This window comes from Cyprinus carpio, chromosome B16 (assembly GCF_018340385.1).
Source record: "Cyprinus carpio isolate SPL01 chromosome B16, ASM1834038v1, whole genome shotgun sequence".
NCBI lineage: Eukaryota > Metazoa > Chordata > Actinopteri > Cypriniformes > Cyprinidae > Cyprinus > Cyprinus carpio.
In genome coordinates, this window is record NC_056612.1 from 10,300,939 (window position 1) to 10,318,532 (window position 17,594).

General features: G+C 37.4%; 1 protein-coding gene across 1 annotated transcript in view; it reads right to left on the bottom strand.

Annotated features, from left to right (window-relative positions):
* LOC109063899 (glutamate receptor ionotropic, NMDA 2D-like) overlaps positions 1-16,906 on the bottom strand; it is a 95,532-nt gene extending 78,626 nt beyond the window's left edge. Inside the window, exon 1 of the mRNA XM_042740649.1 lies at positions 16,335-16,906. The gene's annotated coding sequence lies outside the window, so the exon portion shown is untranslated. The remainder of the gene's footprint in view (positions 1-16,334) is intronic.
* Positions 16,907-17,594: the final 688 nt, after the last annotated feature.

A 17,594-nucleotide genomic window follows, 5' to 3' on the forward strand; every position in this document is an offset into this window, starting at 1 on the left:
ATATAGCTGCTTGGCTAAAAAAAGCCTTTTGTGAGTTGGCACAGTATGGAGGACGAAACAAAACCTTGTCGGAGCCATAAGGGGTAACGGTAACATAATAGCTACGCTCATCGTGGGCTGCTTTTAAATGAACATTTATTTATAAAACAAAATATCTTCTTTGGCCATATATATTAGCCTACTCAATAGCATTAACACAGGCTTTATTCCTTCAAACTTTATCTGGAATGTCACCGTTTCTGTCACTGCAACTTCTCGATCAGACAAACACACACACAAATGAAATTGTCTGCCTGATGAAAATTTTTTTTTAAAAAAATGTAGTTAATATTTGCATCATTTATTATATCATATAACCGTGACTGAACTGTTTTGTTCTTTCAGTAGTTTAAATGTTTCTATTATTTTTTTCTCTTCTGTCTTATATTGGACAGTATTAAACCTTATGAGTTACATTAGACTTCTCCAGTGTTTCTATTTATTTTGTGCAATGTTTAATGGACAAAAAACCTAAACCTAATTAGTTGCATCAAACAACTCCAATTAGTTCTTTTAGGATTTTAAAAGTTTTTTTGTTTTTTGAATTTTGTCCTGCTCAGACTTGTATTGGACAATGTTTCAGTTACATCAGATTTCTAAATTTGATGAGATTAAATGTTTATTTTGTCCTCCACAGTTTTCTACTGGATAATATTTAAATCATATTCATCAGACTGCTCCATTTTGTTTGTATTTATTTTTGTCTTATATTAAGTATCCTGACATACACAATGTTATGTATAAATCCCATTTTTAAAGGCATATTAAAATGTTCAATGTAAAAGGAATTATTTTTGTGGTTATTTATATAATATCATTACATATGTTAAATAAAGCTTGCCTTGAAGCATCAGAATCGGCGTCAGTAACGGCCGATCACCATGACAAGAAATCGATATTCGGTATCGGCTGAAAAATATCCTGATCGGAGCATTCCTATTAGAAACCTGTTATATCTGTCAAGGAAAAAAGCAACTAAAGGCTGGAATACACTACACGACTTTTAAAATGTGAACAGATTTTTAAAACTCTAGGCTTCATACACTTACCGACTGTGTAAATAGGGTTTTTTTTTTTTTATTAAACTTCTCAATTAACATAAAACTGACTAGTCTAGATGTTGCAATGTGCTTAAATGACACTTCACTATGAATATATAACTGATCAAATTAAATGCCTTGTTGCTTGATTTTAGTGTTTTGTTTTGTTTAGATTTTTTGTGATTGACTTTGTACCTTTAAATAAATTTTTTTTTTTTTCAATTATTCTTTAAAAAGCTTGTTTAAAATAAACAAGAATTTTTAATGAAACATGATATGAGCTTAATGGGAACAGGGTGTGCTTAAATGGTACAAATATGTACCCATTAAGCACAGCCAGACTTTTTGCATTTAATGATGTACATCTTAATTAAAATGCTTTTGTCATTTAACATAACATCTTGTACTGAGCCCAATGTCTAGTGCGCTAAAAATGACACAATGTAGATCTTGGTGAGCTTAATAAGTACTTTGACCCTACGTCTTTATTAATTGATAATCGGTCCCTGTAATGATAACTTTACTGCCACTAGTTGTCATTTCATCTGAAAACTGTAGTAAAAGTACATTTTGCACATATATACTGTAGGTAGAGTCAGGTTTTTCCAAAGAGCCTAGGTTGAATATGTGGCTGCTATTCAGAGGCTCTGCATTGATGAATGGGCTCCTGGAAACTGCTACCAGCCTGCAGCTGGCTCCGAGGACCCTCGAGTAGGAGTTTAGCACCACGAACCTCCGTGGCGGTCTCTACATGATGCCCTGCCTGGGGTTGGCTCAACCAGCACATCCCTTAAGCTTCCAGTCCCCACTGAGATCCTGCATCCTGCCTTTCTGTCAAGCACAATGGAGTGTTTTAAGGATTAGAGCCGTTCTAAGGACACACCGGGGGAAATGCCGTGAGTCAACTTGGATCATAAACCATCCAAAATCTATGAGCCTCTGGGCAGCATCTGCCCTAAGAGCCGCCTTCACCCTCCATAACACCACCAGTCCTCAGAAGATCAGAGCTTCTCTATAATGCACAAAGTATGAGAGCACCTCAAGGATGGATATGGATTTCTTTAACCGGAATGGGCATCAGCATTTAATTTTTTTCATTTTACAGGTGGATTTAACTAGAGAAACTAATTTATTGCAGCTTTAAAAGATTGTTAGCCCTGAACAACGTAAATGATGCGTGTAAGTCAAGCTTCAGCAGTTGAATCAAAGCTCCTCCAAAGATACGGAGTGCTCAAACTGACTCTTAACTAAAATTTAATTATAAATGACCAGGAATGGCCTCCTCCTGCCTCTATACACAGATAACTGACTGCCCACCATGAGCATTAGCTATTCATTGGTTGCCTAGATTAATTGCACAGTTTCATTTAAAAAAACCTGAAAAACCTCATCAACTTGTTTGGGGGTTTAATAAAAAATAAAAAATAAAAAACAGTTGCCCTGTGTTGTGCCACTCTACCATTTGAATATGATTAAGATTTAAAGTGGAAATTGCCCTGGAGAAAGAGACCCGACTTCCTGAGAGCAGGGGAAATAAGCAAGCCAGGAGATGCAATCCATCAGGGAGAGTGGCCTGCTCACTGAGCGCTACAGTGCAAAAAGACCATTATCCAGCAAAAACACACAGATTTAGATGCAATGATAACACAACGGTTGGATCAGCAAAGCAGCACTCATTTTTTGTCTGGATCTATAAACGACTCAAACAGTATACATTAAATGCAGTTCATTTGTTTGGATGTGTATGCACCTTTAAATGTATTGGTATGTTTATAATACAGTATATGTGTATGTGTATGTATATGTTTGTGTGTATATATGCAGTATATATGTGTGTGTGTGTGTGTATTGAACACAACCTGCTTCAGTGCTTTATTTGAAAAAATAAAAAATGTCCCACAAATCAGTGTGGTCAAGCAACACGTGGTGCAAAAAAACATGCAGAATAAAAAAAAAAAAAAAAAAAGATAAAATAACAGGAAATGATATGGACCCCTGAAGACCCTTATAATTGTATGTCAAGGTCAATAAGCATCTTAAAATGATTTGACCTTTTTATGAAAAGGGAAGGCAAGTATAAATTGTAACATGTCATGTTGTGTGACTCACCAAAAACTTAATATTTATGAATGAATGATTCATGATATTTGAGAAAAAAAAAATGTTTACACTCCAAAAAAAAAAAAAAAAAAGAAAGAAATGTTATTTAAAAAAAAAAAAGTGTCATTATATCATTGGCCAAGTTATCTTATCTACAGTATGACGCAGCTAAAGTGTTTTTTGTCTCGGCTGAAGGAATAATCGTCATGTCACGCTATGTGGTTTTCTTCAGAGGGCAGCCCAAACAAGCGTACTGTTTTATATTTTTGGCAAATCGAGAATGAATGCTTTGAAAAAACCTAATGAAGCATCTGATGAGCATCCAAAAATGAAAGCGGTTACAATTCTACATGAGCAAAAGTGAATGTAGTGCTCCTATCTGTTCAGTGCAGAGTGGAGTGAATGGATCAGGAGCCAGTGGAGTGGCACAGGATGAGTGGGAGGTGCTGATGAGAGGAGATGAAGGAGGAGGAGAGGTAGAGCTGAAACGCAGCACGCTTACAGCATCCCTTCTCACACCTCTCAGACACACACCGCTGTGAGGAGTGAGCTTCACTGACAAGAGCTGAATAATAACACTCAACACACACATATAACACATCTGTGTACTGAAAAAACTACTTTGGACCAACTTTAAAAAAAAATCTAATTTGTCAAAGCCAAATGTGTTAGTTTTTCTCAAACTATATTTCTGGTTTGGTCTGAATGATACATTAGTATTAAATATTAATCAAAAATATTTCTTTTTGCAAAGACAAAAACATACAATGCATTTTTTTCTAATTATTACAAAACCAAACATAAAGGAATAGTTCATTCAAAAATTATTAGATCCAGCTAAAATATGAGTCCTTGATCCATAATATTACTTTCTCCTGTGAAAAAGCCTACTCTGAATCAGGAGAGAAATATGCACAGATTAATCACTGGTGAAAACAGTTCTAAACAAATATGTTGGTGGCTTCTAATGTGAGAGGAAAACAGGGGATTTTTTTTTTTACTGGAGAATGCATTATTATTGATTCTAATATTTGGTCAGAAGCAGCATTAATTGATGGACTGGAGTCGATTATTGTGATGTTTTAATCAACTGTTTGGACTCTCATTCTGACAGCACCCATTCACTGCAGATAAATCCATGGGTGAGCATTTGATCTAACACTTAATTTCTCCAAATCTGTTCAGATGAAAAAAAAAAAAAATCATCTACAGTACATATTGGATTGCCTGAGGGTGAGTACATATTCAGAAAATTTCCATTTTTGGGTAAACTATTACATTAATCATTATATTTTATTTTGACATAAGCCAAAATGTTACTTAATACAAGTCAATACAGCATTTATTTGTTTATTTTTATTTATTTATTTATTTATTGCTTTTTACAACTTAATTTTAACATTTAAAAAAGGCTAAAGTAACTATAATATGGCCTTACTATGAGGACAACTTTTAAAGAGATAGTTTTTTCTAATGTGTTCTGCACATCGACACTCAAATGAAGGTGTCAAGTGAAAATATGATTTTAACAAAATTTCTGTTTGTAGTTTGTACTGTTATTTGTTTTTAGACAAACTAAACTAAACCGGTTTAAAACAGAAACCATAATTTTTTGATTAGGCCTATATGAAAATACACTTTAAATGACATGTACGTTTCACTTTTTTCAATGTAAACTGATCCACAAAAAGTGACGCTCAGGAACAGAGCAAATCTTTTGTGAAGTTTCGTCTACATATCCACATTGTCAATGAAAATAAGGACACACATCAAATTACACTCTCTCAATCAGTCACACACACATGCTTTCACACCACATCTGGCCTGTCCTCACACACACTGGGTGCCAGAAAAGAAGCCGGATACACACTGTGCACATCAACACAATCTTCATGGACACTGATACACTCTCCCAGCTGTCAGCTTCCTCCCGTACACGCCTCAACACACACACATAGACAGACATACACTTGCAAGTGGACACTTGGCTTTACCCACTAACGTGTAATTTCAGGCACAGATGCGCAGGGCGACCACACACACATACGCTCACACACAGACCATAAAATCAGTGATAGGGAGCACATGCTCACATGGCATATGTTTAATGACACTTAGACTCATGCGCACCCCAGCACTCCACTGCATATTCAGACGACACACAAACACACTGCCTTTAGTGCCGATGCAACGCACGCAGCCTCTTGCAAATCTCTTTGATAGAAAAGCGTCTGCCAAGAAAAAAAATGTAAATGTAATCGGAAATGGTGGTGTTATTGGCCTCATCTGCCCTCCGCTGTACAAGCGCCGTGACTCTTTGTTTGACATGGTCATTATTAAAGGTCAATGGGAATGTTGTTAACATGACAAAAAGCCTGTCGTGACATGACTGCCTTGAAATGCATGCACAGTCTGAATTGTTTTACAGGTGACACCAACTCCCGCCATGTGGCTTTATGTCATTTGTGCTGTAATGGTAATGTCTGTTTGCTTGTGCATCATCATTAATGAAGAAACAAGGAGACATGGGAACTGATATGAATTAAAAATCATCATCACTTCATTAAATAAAAGAGGAAAATGGCAAAAGAATATTGAAGGGACAGTTCATCTTAAAATGGAAATTCTTTCATCAATTGCTCACCCTTATGTCAACTTTCGTTCTTCTTTGAAACACAAATGGAGATATCTTTATTAAAGCCTGAGAGATTTCTGTTTCTCCATTGAAAGTCCATTATGCCAAAAAGTTAAATCAGAATATTAAAAGTAATGCTTATGAATCTTCTAAAGAGATGTGATCAGTTTATATGATAATTTAATTTAGTTTTTATTGACATATAAAGCAACAGACATGGAGCACATTAAATATAAACAAGGAAGCTCAACCATATTTCTGGCGGCAAGAGAACAAACCTCATTTGTTCTTGTAGTAGCCACCTTTGAGCTTCCATTTGTCATATTTGATGTGCTCTACCCTTGTGAAAAATAAGTGTGCTTAATTGTAATGTATGTACAGTTTTATTGTACTTTAAATCTTTGAAGTATTTTAACACATTGTTCTAAATCGAACAGAATATTGATGAAAATTAAGTCTACAACATCAAAAAGATAACAGTATGCTAACAAAAATAAATAGGACCATTTGAATTGTAATTTAAAAACACTGTTTTCTCAAAACACTTAAACTGTAATTGTGATCATATTTCATAGACATTTTGCTTCTATCATCCTTTTTTTTAACTGCAGATTCAACCTCATGCCTTGCCTCCCATTCTGCTCTCTTTTCTTCCTTGCATATCTGGCTTGAATTTCCTGACCAGACACTCATTTTTGTTTTCTAAAAAGTAAGCAATGTGCCAACAATATTTAACCAATAAAAAAAAAAAAAAAAAACTTTTGTATTCTTTGCATTTTAATCCATGTTTCTTGCTGTAACAATTAATACAATACTGTCTGTCACAATAACATTTGTTTACATTTTGTTAGCAATCTTATAATTTAGAAATTAAATTCTGAATGTCAAAGCAGGTCTTATACTATCTTTCATGATGAGCAAGTCCTCCTTTGAGGTGTAAGGTCATATTGCATCAGCCGAAACTATTTTATCATTTAAAAAAGGTGGCCCTTTAATTAAAGACCATTGTTATGCTCTGAAAGTGTAAACCCATTGAGCGCAGCACAATCAATCTTAAACAGCCCACTTTACCTGAATTCACCCTACTTCATTTTCAGAAGGCTTTGTATGTGCACTGATCAATGATTATATGAATAAATTAAATCTGTTCATCATATAAAGTGATAGTGCCTCTTTAGATCGTTGGATTGAACTGCTCGATTTATATTGATTTCTTTTACACATTCATTAACTTTTTGAAGTTTGAAAGTTTATGGTTGCATGGGCTTTCAACAAAGGAACAGGAATTCCTCTGTTTCATTCAAAAAGCCTTAATTTGGGTTTCAGTTTTATGGGTTTCGAATAGGGATTAATCGATGATTAATCGATGGTTGATTAACCTGTTTGATTTTGGGCTGCTTGCAGCTCATGCGCAAAACACGTGCAAGCGGCTGTGAGCGACGGTGACGGTATATAAATGCATCAACATTCATTCATAATGTACAAATTAAGCTTTTAATGTGATTTAAAGTTTAAAAGTACTATTAAAATAGAAACAACACAAAGTTATTCAGCATGGAGAGCAATAGAAATGTAGTGACAGTCATTTCCCCAGATAATTGTTTCATATCGTGCGCTTTGCAGGGCTGTGGGACACAGGACAGAAAGGCTATCAACTTGTTAATTCGTTCCTGCAACTTGTTAATTTGTGGCAACTGTCCATGTTTCATTAATTTATTCCTTAAATAACCCATGATTTAACTGAAATAAGGGAACAAATGAATAAATCGAACAAATTCTTAATTCATGAAATCTTTCATTTCCCTTCCCGCATGTTTACCACAGCAAGAGATGCAAAAACAGTGATTAAAAGTGAAAGACAATAAAATAAACCTGTGAAATTAAAGGGTTATATGGTGAGGATTTAGGAAAAGAAACAATGCCTAAATATTATTGAATTTGTGGAAATTCGTGACCAACTGGCAAACCAGAACAAAGCCGCTAAATATAGGCTATGGGCTGGACATTTTCTAGCTAACCAATTATTCCTCTAATAAACAAAGCTTTTATACCACACTTGTCATAATCAGAGCTTATAATTTGTAAATAAATAAATGCTGGATCCAAAACAGCAATTAAAAGGCGCTGTGACCCTGTGACCGACACAGACAATACGTTTTCCCAGAGCATTCAATGATGTCACTAAACGGTTTTCTGCATGGACCTAACTAGCCTAGGGCAGAGGTTTTCAAGCCCTGGGGAAAAATGGGATGCTTTAAGGAAAACGTATAGCTAATAGGCCTAACATAAAAATAACAATTTGTTTAAAAAAAAAAAAGCAAAATATATCTGACTTAAATAATTAAGATAACGAATTTAAAACAGAAGTGTGGCGCCGCTCCATAAGTTCATGTAAAAAAAAAAAAAGGATGACAACGCCTGTTCTGTTTGTTTGCATTATTTTACAAGAGCACAAATCTTGTGGTTTTATTGTAAGTGTGCACAAATGAAAGTAAACACTTTTGTGGATTTTATCTTACTCCAAAAAAAGTGGGTTTTTTTGTGTGTGTTTTTTTATGTCTCAGCTGTTTGGATCGCGCTGGCGCCTCGTGCACACGTATTCTAGCAATTCAAACTTACATCGCAGTTCATTATCAAAATAAAATTCAGTCAACCAAACATATAAAAGGTTACACTGGTCAGTTTAAATAGACCGCAGTATAACGGTCCACTCTGCTGTTATGCCAAGGACGTTTTTTCTCATGTGAAGAGGATGATCTTTGCGTGTAAAGTACAAGCCAAGTTTACATTATAAATAATAGTTTAACATTCAAATACATTGCGAATAACGAAACATTTGGATTTGTGCCGAATGAGATGTGAGCAATAACCTCCAAATACATCCAAATGCGCTCGCTCGTCCTCGTATGCACACATGCACTGTCACGAACCAACACGATCAAATTAAATGTAAAATCCTTAAAAACAAAAACAAATTACGCAAACCGAAAAGCAAATTTTTTTTACGGAACAGACCCAAGCAGGATCAAATTAAGTACTGGTCATAATATGTTTGATGTGAGCAGTGTGCGAGCCCTACTTGGGGATGGAAGTGGTTCTCTGACTGCGCAGCACAGCCACATGCGCCACAGTTTGGCCTATGATTGGGATGATTTTATTTTAAATGCCAAGTCAGTTGAAAACATTGCAATTGTGTTTTAAAATACAACGAGCACCACGAAACCATTTAAAGAGGCGCGTTCAGTGGTCTCCGTGCCGGGATAGAAAACAGTCAACAAAGTAAAATGATCTCAAACATATGGCGAGCTCTCTTCATTTTATTAAATTATCTTAATCACATATATTCATTTTATAATCCTGCTACTAGCTTTTTATTTAGATGAAAACCCCTTTAATTCAAGCGAGAAAGGTAGTTTTTTTTTGAGTGGCTTTTGCACATCCTGTCATACTATGGTGACTGCCTGCCACTGCAATAGACGCATTTTGCAGCATTTAGGTTAATCAATTAATCAATTAATTGATCGTTAATTTTAACGACAATCGATCATGGAAATGATCAAAAATTGTCATCCCTAGTTTAGAACAATATGAGGGTGAGTAAATGATGACAAGACATTATTGGATGCGCTTTCCCTTTAAATAAAAAATATGAAAGCATATTTATGATAAATTCAGTTCACTGTTTAATCCTGACTGGTCAGAATCCCGAGCAAGGCCACACCCATTGTCCTACAGTTGTTTGAAGACTGCGTATTGAGTCCTTCGGATGGGCTTATTAAGCATGTAAAGTACTATGCCATTAGTATGTATATTAGACTCAAGGTAATCTCTCTAGGTACCTTTTTGTGCAGTTGCCCCTAATTACCACGTGCGGTAGGAAGAAAGAACCGATGAAAGAGAGAGAGGTGTCTGACAAAGCGAAGGAGAGAGTTCATAATTCCAGTACTTTTAATGAAAGTTGTTGGGAAAACTTCACTGAGGCAACTAAGCAAAAAAATCCTCTGTGTCAGAGTAGCACAGAGTTTAAATTAATGCATCATTTCATGAATGCAGCCTTGCGTTGTCCTATTTCTTTGAAACAGATGACAGTTGTTGCCCAATGAGACAGTTTCTCTCGTGCTCAGCACACCATGCTGTGAGTTAACCAGCAAATTATGGCTGTAATAACGCAAGAACACCCTCCTCTCTTCAATCACTGAGACAGTGTATCTATAGATAGTTAAAAACTAAACGCAGCAAGCATTCCTTAACACACATGTACAAAGGATAAACAGGATAGGTAAACATAACTCAAAATAGGAAATGCCAGACCCTAAAGCACATACCAGATTTTAGATATTAATAATTCATGAGATTTAAACTACATGGCAAACAGTTCTTACAATCAGATGGTGATGCACAGATACACACTTGGATGTAAAAGCACTGTTCATATATGCCTACAGCAACATTAGATTACTGACGCACCAACATGCACACCTGTGCATCACATGCTTGATTACACTTACAATCTCTCTCACTTTCCCCATCTCTCCTTTTTTCTCTCTTTCTCTCTCTCTCTTACACACACACACACACACACACACACACAGCTGGAATGAACTTTGAACAACAAGTACTTTGAACAAACAATCTACACTACATGGATATTTGTACTTCATAACTACATTTATCTTTTTTTTTTTTTTCCTTTTTTTTTAACTGTATTTTGAGGGTTCAAATATTTAGATTTTTTGCTGGTCCAACATCACATATACATTTTATATTTAGCCAAATCTTTATACGGGTCAGAAAACATAATGTTCATAACTTTTATTTTAAGGTAAAGTTACCACAAAAAAAAATAAATAATCAATATTCTGTCATCATATACTCACCCTCATGTCATTCCAAACCTGCTTGACTTTCTGTCTTCTGTAGAATATATATATATAATTATAATAATTTTTTTTGTCCATAGAATAGTCGACACAAGGATGAGTAAATGATGATAAAATTTTAACTTTTTTGGTGAACTAAACATTAAATGTCCACCAAGTAATTTTTGGTTTTTAATCTGGAATAATAGTTGGAAATTATACATTTAACGTATAACTCCAGACAGCTATAAACTTCTAAGACCATCACAAGTCAACATAAACTTATGTCAGCCAGCTAAATAATGATATCTTGATATCAATACATCACAAATAGGCATAGAAACACAAGAAAACAAGCAATATTTTTGAAAATGTATTTCACTGTAACATAATGTAAAAATGTAATTTGTTACTAGTTTTATTCCAGCATTACTAAGTATTACAATTAATGATAAAATGATCACTCTCTCTAAAAATCTCACAAACATAAAAACAGTGCAGACATAAAAACATCAAGATAACTGACACAAAGTAACTTATAGGCTCATAAATGACAATGGACAAAGATTGGTCATTTAATTTACAACTGTTTAAACTGTGCACAGTACAGCACATAGAATCACTATCTCATCAACCGTTGCTGGAGTGCCTTTGCAAGTACAAAGACACACAGACACTTAGATTAGAGTGCAACAGCCAGGTTTCAAAAGTAAAAATCCCATTCATTTTATCCATAAGGGAACTGAATTTTAACAATTACTTGCAGATGTTACAGACAGACCTACTGTGAGCTATGATATTGTTAATCAATGGTGTGTGCTTCTGTTGAAACTGTCAGTGCGCATTGTTTCAGCTTTAAATAATCATGATTAACAGTGGAATTCCAGGGGAAACACGACATTATCTATTATTTTGTAAACACATCTCCACCAATCAGAGAATCATGACAAGCAAACCGTGCCACAAAACTGCTTTAGAGCCCACCAACTGCACTGTGGGCACTGTGAATGCTGTAACAGAGTCAGTCTCCATATGCTCTCAAACTACTTAAATATCTCTAAGCTTATTTTGAAATAAACCAAAATATATACCATCTTTCAATCAATAGTTTTTAACTTGATTATGTAATTCACAATGCTATATATTCATTCACTTAAGCCGGTAGGTACACAGTCTTGTATCTTTGTCTTTTTCTAATTTTTTTTTGCTTCAAATCAAAGTTTGTAATGCCTAGATTCACCTGGTTGGTTTAGTTCATGGCTTATAACTCTTTATTAAAGAAGACTTTTTCTTAAAATCCCAATGGAAAAAATATACTTCTGGAACAAGGCTGCACTCTCTATTAGACACATTAAGAAAACAACTTCACCAGTATGTATTCCATTTCAAACACATCTGTGAAATTAAAAGTTATCAAAGAACCATTTCTGTTCTTGTTTTGATCTAAACAAAAGTAATCCAGTTATATCTGCACTAGATCTGTGTCAGGTTAAAATCACACATCGTTCTATTCCTCCTTTTGTTACATTACCATACTGGACAGAAGTCTGTCAGTGTGATCAATCAGCACCTTGAATACATACAGCCCAAAATGTCTCCTCAGTTTGGTCCACCATTATCCGTGTCATTTCACTGCCCCCGAATCTCATCTCGTTTCATCCAACAGCTGCTGTACACATCTCTGCATCTCTCCACTTCACAGATACAGCATCACAATACCTGTCTTATCACTAGAGACCTCCCCAGGGGGAAAACACGGCCTCAATGGCTTGATCTTCAGCCAGTGTTAGTTTACATCTGTCAATAGCGTTTTATGGACTTGTCTTTGATTGGATATCGGAGATGAATGAATGGAGAGATGCTGTAAGCCTGCAGAGCATCAGCGAGCTCACGTTAAGCTGTCAGGTGAATTGTGTTTGGAAGCGAGGGAAGTCTTGCAGGGATTTCCGTGGTAACTGTACAGGACCGCAGTTGTAGTTAGACGGAAATATCCGTGGTTACAGTAACCGTGGAGATGGGTGAAAAGGAGGACTCGGCTTCCTGTGGAAACTCATGGCTGATTAGAACAGGATGCCAGTGAGTGCTACACTTTCTGTGTTTCCTCTTAATATGCTAACATTTCTGGCTAGTTGTTAAAAAGCACTTACATTTCTGTTTTTAGAGCTTCTTCATTGCCACAATGGACCATAGAAACACTCTCTTCCTTTTTTCCTCCTTCTCCTCCTTTTTCCATTGCTCCTTCACTACCACTCGACCTCAGCTGCATAACTATAAGGTGGCATTCACATAGAATGCATTTTTGCATTTCTGCATTGTTTTAATTGTTTTTTTACATAAACGTGCTAGACCAACACGTTTGACCGTAGCGCTCAAGTTTTCTCTTCTTCTGCAACATCACATGCAAAAAAAGACTGTTCTGAAAACATGGTGCTCAAGTTAATGGATTAGTTCACACCAGAATCTAAATTTACCTTGAAAAGAAATTAAGGTTTTTGAGGAAAACATTCCAGGATTTTTCTCTATATAGTGGACTTCAACGGTGACCAACGGGTTAAAGATCCAAATTGTAATATCAATGCAACTTTCAAAGAAGCAGAAGTACCGACCCAGGGTTTATAAAGGGAACATGCAAAGATCAAGTCAAATGTCCCTTACAAAAAAAAAAGGTCAGACTATGTCAGACAATTTTGGAGTTGGTGGAGAAAATGAGACGGAGTTTATCACCCTACCCTACCTTCTGCCTATAAATTATCAGGAAATTTTATTTCTGGGATTGACTAATCCTTTAATGTGGAAGCTCATTTTAGCCACATAAAAAAAAAAAAAGCTTTGGTAAATCATAATTACAACATAAGTCATAATTATGAGATAGTAAGAGTCTAAATTATAACATCAGTCAAAATGATGAGATAAAATGACTATTTTTCATAATAATTTAACTGTCAATTTTGACAAATTTGATCTCATACTTGCAACTTAGTATGTCCTAATTTTGACTTTTCATCTTATGTTCATGACTTTGCAATATTTTTAACTTATGTCAATTTAGACTTTATGTCACAGTTATGACTTTTTATCTAATAATGACTTAATTTTATGACTTTTTTAATAATTTTTTATGAATTGTCAAACTGTCAATTGTCAAAATTTCTTTATGTCATAATTTAGATTTTTAGCTTTTAATTATGATTTACCGAAGTACAAGGTTTTTTTTCTGTTGCAGAAATGGGATTCCATAAGAAGGACTTTTAAAAAGTGTGTCTTTGGACATTATTTTTTTATTATTATTATTATTACACTTCCCAGCATCCCATTTATAAACACAAAAATGTGTTTGTGTGGATGGCCCCTAAAACAGCAATAGCTCTGTGTGAGACTGGGTGGGCTGCAGTATATGGGTCGGAATGTCTGAGCGCCTGTGGGGTCCCATGTGCTTCCCTTTCTCCATCTGACCCCGAACACCCAAACTGCGTCTGAGGTCTAATGTAAATTAGCGTGGCCTTTATCAATAGCAAGCCAGTCTAACCGCTGGGGAGCCGAGGGAGAAGGGAGCAATGTAATCTCTTTCAAACACCAGCCTATGATCTCGTTAAAGACTAATTGATGTTCTGTGTTAACGAGCTTTACCTTAATTAGTCACATTTAAGTGAACGGGGATACTGAGAGGAGAGTTGGATGCAGTTTGGGCACGCTGGACTCATCAACACAGCTATGCAAACAAAAAATAAGAGAGAGGGAAGTAATCAGATGAAGACACTGATACAGAAATGCTGAAGAAAGGGATACAGCAGGAAAAAAAGAGATGTTAAAAAAGCAGCAACACTCTCTAGAGTCTGAAAGCCCAAGGGAGGGAACGATAGAGAGGATAGAGAGCAAAGGTAAAGGAGAAGATAAAGAATCAATGCACTGAAACAGAAGAGGAGAAAGAGGAAAAGAGAAATGCAAACGTTGATTCAAGCTGCTCTCATCTCTCTGTCTGAGCCCTCCAACCATGTTCAGTCTCAGATATTCAATTCCTCTTTTCGCTTTCTTCCTCTCCTTCATTTCCTCCTCTCACTCCCTCGTTCTGTTTGAACTGTATTTCTCTTTTCCTCATCCTTCACTGTATTTCTATGTCTATTAGACTTCTCTTCCCCATCCAGCTTCATCTGTATCCACACCTCTGCTGTATCCTCCTCTTCAGTGCATTATAGTCTCTCACCTTCTTTCATTCTATACTCTTTCATTCTTTCACTCTTCTTCCTTCTGTATAAGTGCACTCCCCCTCCCTTTACAGTAAAGCCTGGAGAGCAGCTGTAAGACAGACCGCTGGAGTGAAGCTATATTGACACTGAAGGCAACACATTAACATTACTGTGCGCATTACAGTACTGCAGTGTGTGTGTGCAGTCCTTGGTGATTTCGTGCCCAGTATCCACAACGTCCCTTGTTTAATAAATGTGCTTTTTTGGAGGTCATAATCTTTCCTCACCTCTCTCTCTTTTCACCTGCGAGACCACATATGTATCTATCTCAGAAGATGTGAAAATCGTACAGCGCGAAGCTTACGAAAAGGTCACGTTTCACCACATGCCATTAGTGTACTAACACATATAATTGTACAAAAATGTATGATATATGCCAGCACTAATTTAAGGCCTGTCTTGGTGGACATTAAGACCTCACATTCCCTCTGCAGGACTCCAGGCTCCATCATAACAGCTTTAATAAGTTTGGCGCAAGCAGGGAGTAAAACTTATTACGGAATATGAAGCAGAAGCCCCACATAAATGATTTTACTTCATCTAAACGCCAACGGTTTGATTCATATCGCAGGAGGAAAACTGTGGGCCTATGATGGGCTTATATGAAATTAACATAATGAGACTTGCTCATGAATCTCACTGATTTCTTACCCAACTATTAAAAAAGCAAATGGCCAGACTTTGAGAAATGACAGCAATTGGTGTATAGAGATATTTCAAGTCTCCTTCTCATTTAAATGTTTATAAATTCCAAAAAAAAAAAAAAAAAAAAAATACTGGAAAATGAACAAGCTATGCTATTTAAATAAGCTCGCATGGCACTGAAACGCCAAGAGCATCAAACACACATGCACTACGAGACACTGATAACTGTGCTCAGGAAAATTGATAAATCCGCAGTTTACATTCACAACTGGAGACGAGCAGCGTAACAGCGCGGCACAGCGACGCGATCATTAGCCGCACCAAAGCAGCATTTTAAACAATCACTAAATATTCACGCAGACTGCGCGTGTCTCAGTGCCGTTTACAGGCGCGTGCGTCCCCGCATACTGCTCTAACCAATGCCCATACCAGTCCAGTGCGTGCGTTTTCGCATGTTGCTGTAACCTCTGCGCGTGTATATCTGTGCAGTCAGAGTGCAAGAAAAGTCGAAGTATGTGCCGTTTCGCTGAGGAACAAGTGGGCTTGTAAGCACTGGCATATGTGTGCGCGTGCAGCAATGACAGAAGGGTCAAACCCCCGCGCGCGCCGGCCGTATCCATCTCTCTGTCGCGTGCCATCCGTCTTTTCCACATACAGCGCATCAAAGTCCCCTCACCCGGAGCCGGCGGTGCACTGTCAGTGCCATGTCTCCTCGCTCCACGCAGTCAAGTCGGTGCAGAAACACAGCAGCATTCATTAAACTGTTACTTACTGTGTTTTTCACGCGCCTGTCCCCCCTCTCTCCTTTCGGCCCTCCATTCTCTTCACATCATTCCCCTCGAGGTATCCTTTTTGCGGCTTCTCCGGGGAAAATACACCTAGAAATATATATATTCTACATGTATTCAATTTTCGCGAGCTCTCTCTCTCTCTCCACCTATCTCCCGCTCCCTCCTCTCTCTCTCTCTCTCTCTCTCTCCGCTCTTTTGTTAAAATTCAGTATATGCGCCTCGTCACCTAGCAACCGTCAACCGTCAACCTCCCTCTTTCGCGCGCGCGCGCCGGCCGCCTCTCTCCCGCGCTCTCTCTCCATCACTTGCGACACGTGTTGAATGCTAAACTTAGCGGTGTGGAATAATATTAATAACTGGTTGGCTCGAGGTATCTTCCTCTCCTCTCTCTCTCTCAGCCCTCTTCCTCCCCATACACACACACACTCGCGCGCACACACCTCCTCCTTTTGCTCGCGCATATCATCATGCAATATAAATATTTACTAGAGCCACTCAGTCCTCTGTTGCATCCCCCCGCAGCCCCCTTCCGCGTCTCTCTCCCCTGCCTTCATCCTGTGCTGCGAATCAATGGTGCCGTATCGCCACACCGAGCAAAACGGAGAGGTGTGCGTCCGTCATGGCAAGCCAAAGTAGTCATAAACGCCTGTTCGGGCGTCTGATTGCACACTGACACGTCAAAAGCGTGCGATTTAACAGCGAAAACGCACGTCCTTGACGCGTGATTTGCCATAAAAACGCGCGTTCTTAGCGTGCGCTTTGGGATTGCGGAAAACGCGCGTCAGAAACGCGCGTTTTTGTGTATCAAAACGCGCGTCCTCGACGTGTGATTTGCTGTAAAAAACGAGGCGTTCTTGACGCGCGCTTTGGAGTCACCAAAACGCGCGTTTTTGGCGTGCGTTTATCATTATAGAAACGGGCGTCCAATACGTGCGTTTTGAGTCGGACAAAACGCACGTTTTGAACGTGTAAACAGGTCAACCAAACTGGCGGTGTAAACGTCTTCTTAATATCCAAACAGGCGAAAGGAAAGTGCGCTCTCCTAGTGTTTTCAAAATGGCACGTCGAAAGCGTGTGCTCACTTCATAGGGCAGGTGTCTGTAATGCTTTGTCCGCTATATATGGGAGATTACGGTAAGGCATTGCTGCCGCATACATTTTTTTTCCCACGGTCATAATGAGGTAGGCTATGTTATGTCGTTTAAAACGACACATTTTAATTTAATGTGGTTAAGCTTCAT